Genomic DNA, 5,450 nt, shown 5'->3' on the forward strand with positions numbered 1-5,450 from the left:
TACAAATAAGGAAAGAGATTAATCTCTTCTCTTAATCTTTTGTAGAAAGCTATAAAAGGAAATTTTTAATTTTTAAACTCTCTTTTAAAATCATGATATCCACATAAGAAATAATTTTAATAAAAATCCTTTTTAATATTCTAGTGGCTGGCCACCTAAGCTTGGAACCCATGCTTTGGCCGGCCACCTACATGGCTCATCCACTTGGTCTTGGTCGATCCTAGCTTGGGTTCCAAGCTAGCTTGGCCGGCCCCATTGGATGGGTAAGAAGGTGGGTATGCGATGGGTATAAATCTCTATATACTAGAGGCTACGATAGGTGAGAGGAGGAATTGGTTTTGGTCTCCGATGAAATTAAGCATCTCGAACACACAACTTAATTTCATCAATAATAATCATTCCACTAAATAACAATTATTGAACTACGCACCAATCCCAAATTACATTTTGGCTCCTTCTTATTATGAGTGTGTTAGTCTCCACATGTTTAAGATAACAAATGTCCACTAATTAAGTAAGTTCTTGACAACTCGCTAATTAATATCTAGCTCAAGAGTAGTACCACTCAACTTCATCGTCATGTGGACTAAGTCCACTGCGAGGTTTAACATGACAATCCTTATGAGCTCCTCTTGGGGACATTCTCAACCTAGATCACTAGGACACACGGTTTCCTTCTATAATCAACACACACTATAAGTGATATCATTTCCCAACTTATCGGGCTTATTGATTCATCGAACTAAATCTCACCCATTGATAAATTAAAGAAATAAATATCAAATATATGTGCTTGTTATTATATTAGGATTAAGAGCACACACTTCCATAGTAACTGAGGTCTTTGTTCCTTTATAAAGTCAGTATAAAAGGAACGACCTCAAATGGTCCTACTCAATACACTCTAAGTGTACTAGTGTAATTATATAGTTAAGATAAACTAATATCTAATTACACTACGACCTTCCAATGGTTTGTTCCTTTCCATCTTGGTCGTGAGCTACTGTTTATAATTTATAAGGAATCGATAACATGATCTTCTGTATGTGACACCACACACCATGTTATCTACAATATAAATTAATTGAGTAACTACATTTATCATAAATGTAGACATTTGACCAATGTGATTCTTATTTCTAGATAAATGTTTATACCAAAAGCTAGGCTTTTAGTATACACTTTAACAATGCAGACCCACAATTTGTTGCCCAAACCCAGATCCATCGGGAATTGGACTTCCCTGATGTGGCTGGCCTCCAACGGCTTTTCTATCTCCGCCCGGATGATCACGTTCTGCTCCGCGCTGAAATCCCTTTTCCTTTGCTTGACCGGTCGAGCGTCCGATCAGACGTGCAACTCGTGTTGGGTCACGCTCGGGGAGATGTCGTGTAGCTCATGTGTCGACCATGCAAATGTTAGAGTGTATACTAAAAGCCTAGCTTTTGGTATAAACATTTATCTAGAAATAAGAATCACATTGGTCAAATGTCTACATTTATGATAAATGTAGTTGCTCAATTAATTTATATTGTAGATAACATGGTGTGTGGTGTCACATACAGAAGATCATGTTATCGGTTCCTTATAAATTATAAACAGTAGCTCACGACCAAGATGGAAAGGAACAAACTATTGGAAGGTCGTAGTGAAATTAGGTATTAGTTTATCTTAACTATATAATTACACTAGTACACTTAGAGTGTATTGAGTAGGACCATTTGATGTCGTTCCTTTTATACTGATTTTATAAAGGAACAAAGACCTCAGTTATTATGGAAGTGTGTGCTCTTAATCCTAATATAATAACAAGCACATATATTTGATATTTATTTCTTTAATTTATCAATGGGTGAGATTTAGTTCGATAAATCAATAAGCCCGATAAGTTGGGAAATGATATCACTTATAGTGTGTGTTGTTGATTATAGAAGGAAACCGTGTCTAGTGATCTAGGTTGAGAATGTCCCCAAGAGGAGCTCATAAGGATTGTCATGTTACAAGTGGACTTAGTCCGATATGACGATGAAGTTGAGTGGTACTACTCTTGAACTAGATATTAATTGGCGAGTTGTCTAACTTACTTAATAAGTGGACATTTGTTATCTTAAACACGGGGAGATAAGAAGGAGCCAAATGTAATTTGGGATTGGTGCGTAGTTTAATAATAGTTCTTTAGTGGAATGGATTATTATTGATGAAATTAAGTTGTGTTCGGCGAACACGGATGCTTAATTTCATCGGAGACCAAAACCAATTCCTCCTCTCGGTCCCTATCGTAGCCTCTAGTATATAGAGATTTATACCCATCGATACCCACCTTCTTACCTATCGGGCGGGCCAAGCTAGCTTGGAACCCAAGCTAGGCCGCCAAGACCAAGTGGATGAGTGGGGTGGCCAAAGCTTGGGTCCCAAGCTTAGGTGGCCACCACTAGAATATTAAAAGGATTTTATTAAAATTATTTCTTATGGATATCATGATTTTAAAGAGAGTTTAAAATTAAAAATTTCCTTTTATAGTTTTCTACAAAAGATTAAGAGAAGAGATTAATCTCTTTCCTTATTTATAGTTTAAAAGGATGATTTTAATTTTTGGTTAAAACTTTCTTTATTTGTAAATTATCTACATGTTTAAAAGAGAGTTTAAAATTTGAAATCTTTCCTTATTTGTTGATTAAAGGAGGATTTTAAATTTTAAGAAAACTTTCCTTTTTAACCATGTTCATGATTTAAAAGAAAGTTTAAAAATTAATAATTCTCTTTTATTAGTTTCTACAAAAGATTGAGAAAAGATTTGATATCTTTCCTTATTTGTAGATTAAAAAAGATTTTAATTTTTAGAGATAACTTTCTTTTTATCCACATGTTTAAAAGAAAGATTTTAATTTATTAAATTTCCTTTTTATAAACCAATCATGAAGGGATTAAATTATTGGAGAAATTTTATAAATTTCTGGAGACAAATTAGGAAGTTTTAATTAATTAAAACTCTCCTTGTTTGTAGTTTTTATGTGGCCGGCCAAATAAAATTAAGAAAGAAAATTATTTTAATTAAATAATTTTTCCTTTTCAATGGAAAAAGAATTAAGAAAATTTTTATTAAATTTTCCTTATTTGCCAGGATCAAGGATTATAAAAGAGGGGGTAGAGGAGGCTTCAAGGCTAATGACTCTATTTTATTTTTCTCCCTCTTTTCCTTCGTGGTGTGGTCGGCCCTATTTCTCTCTTCTCCTCTTGTTGGCCGAAACTTATCTCTTGGTGGAGCTTTTGTTAGTGGCCGGATCAAGGAAGGAGAAGAAGGAGAGAAAGCAAGCCTCGTTTCTAGCATCCCTTGGAGCATGGTGGTGGTGGCCGAACCTCTTCATCCTAGAAGATGTTTTGATGGCCGAAACTTACAAGGAAGAAGAAGGTGATTGGTGGTTTCTCATCTCGGAAGAACGTTGCCGACACAACGTCCGAGGTTAGAAGAGGAATACAGTAGAAGATCAAGAGGTCTTTCTAGAAGGTATAACTAGTAATTTTCCTTTCCGCATCATGCTAGTTATTTATGGAAATAATACCAAATACAAGAGGCTTACGATTCTAGTATTTCGAATATGTTTTTCGATGATGTGTTCTTTTGTTTTATTTTTCCTTGTGATTTGATTGTTCTTTTCGGTTAACCTAAAGTTATTTTAGGAAATTAAATATTAGCTTTCCATAAAAGGTTTTGTCTAGTCGGTGGTGGTTGCTCCCATATCCAAGAAGGCCATGTGCCTCGCCACGTCAGTACTGGGAACCAATTATGGAAATTAATATTTAATGGAATTAATAACTTAAGGTGATTTGGGTCGAACGTGTTAAGTTCCGCAGGAGATCCAAGTCAAAACCTAAAAGAACAAATAGATTAAGTTTTGGATCAAACGTGTTAAGTTCCGCAGGCGATCCAAAATTTAATTTAAAAGAACACATGGTAGCTAGGAAAAGGTTCAGACCTTTGTACAAAATTTTTGTACAGTGGAACCTCTAGGTTTTCCGAGTAGCAACCAACAGCAAATACATCATGGTTTTCCTTGAGGCAGACGATTAATTCCGCCTTCTACTTCTCCTCCAGGTTGGCAGCCACGAAAGTCATGGCTTCGGACCGGCTTGGGTAGATCCGTACCTCTTCCTTTTCCTCATATACCAAGGTGGGAGGATTCTCGGTAATAGCATTCACCTCTAGCCGTAGAGCCTTCCGTGCTGCTCTGGCCTCAGCCTTGACCATCTCCATGTAGTATCACGGGGGCGGCTAGTTGGTTGCCCTTGACCTCGCCCACCTGGTCATCTATTGGGAACTTTATCTTCTGACAGTAAGTGGATACTACCGCTCGAAATTCATTGAGGGTCGGTCGGCCCAAAATGACGTTGTAGGCTGAGGGTGCATCCACAACTATGAAGTTGGTGGTCCGGGTCCTCCTCAATGTCTCTTCTCCCAATGAGATGGCCAGTCTTGCTTGGCCGATCGGTAAGACTTCATTGCCAGTGAACCCGTAGAGCGGGGGTTGCCATGAGCAGTAGTTCGCTGCGATCGATCTGCAGCTGATCAAACACATTCTTAAAAATGATGTTCATTGAACTCCCCGTATCGACGAAGGTCCGGTGAATGGTGTAGTTGGTGATTACCGCTCGGATGATCAAAGCATCATCATGAGGGATTTCGACCCCTTCCAGATCGCCGGGGCCGAAGCTGATTTGAGGCCCCTCGACCTTCTCTTTACTGCACCCGACGACGTGGATCTCCAACTGCCAAGCATATGATTTTCGAGCTCGGTTAGAGTCTTCGTCGGTCGGTCCTTCGACAATCATACCTATCTCTCCCCGGGAAGCGTTGTTTCTATTTTCCTCTTCCCGGGCGGATGACCTATTCCGTTCGGCCTGGACCTTGATGGATCGGCTTCTTCCCTCCGCTGATGGTGATGGCGTTAGGGCTCCCTTCTTTCTTCTCCTCGTTCGGTTGAGCGGTGGTGATCTCGTTGATCAGGAGATGGAGAGCGACGGCGATATCCCCTGGGGGCCGGTCGGCTGACGATTGACATCAGTTCTCGGCAGTCCTGTGTGTTGTGCATTGCCGACTGGTGGAACGAACAAAACATAGGCGCCCATACCTTGTCCTTGGGCGCTTTAGGCTGACCAGACGCTACATATTGTATGGCGTGTGCTCTGGTTTCCTGATGCAGTCGTGCTCTGTCAGCCCTCGGTCCTTTGGGCGGCATATGACTATTAGTCGGTCGACGCTTGGTCGGTGCTGAAGGCTCGATCAGCACCTCCTTCCTTCTGACTGCTTGGGTCTCTTTCACGTTCATGTACCCGTTGACCTTTTTCAACATGTGGTCGAAGTCCCGGGACGGCTTCCGAATGAGCGAGCGAAAGAAATCCCCTTCAGCGAGCCCCTGGGTGAAGACATTCATCATTGTCTCAGACGAGATCGA

Source organism: Zingiber officinale, chromosome 2A (assembly GCF_018446385.1).
Source record: "Zingiber officinale cultivar Zhangliang chromosome 2A, Zo_v1.1, whole genome shotgun sequence".
NCBI classification, from domain to species: Eukaryota; Viridiplantae; Streptophyta; class Magnoliopsida; order Zingiberales; family Zingiberaceae; genus Zingiber; species Zingiber officinale.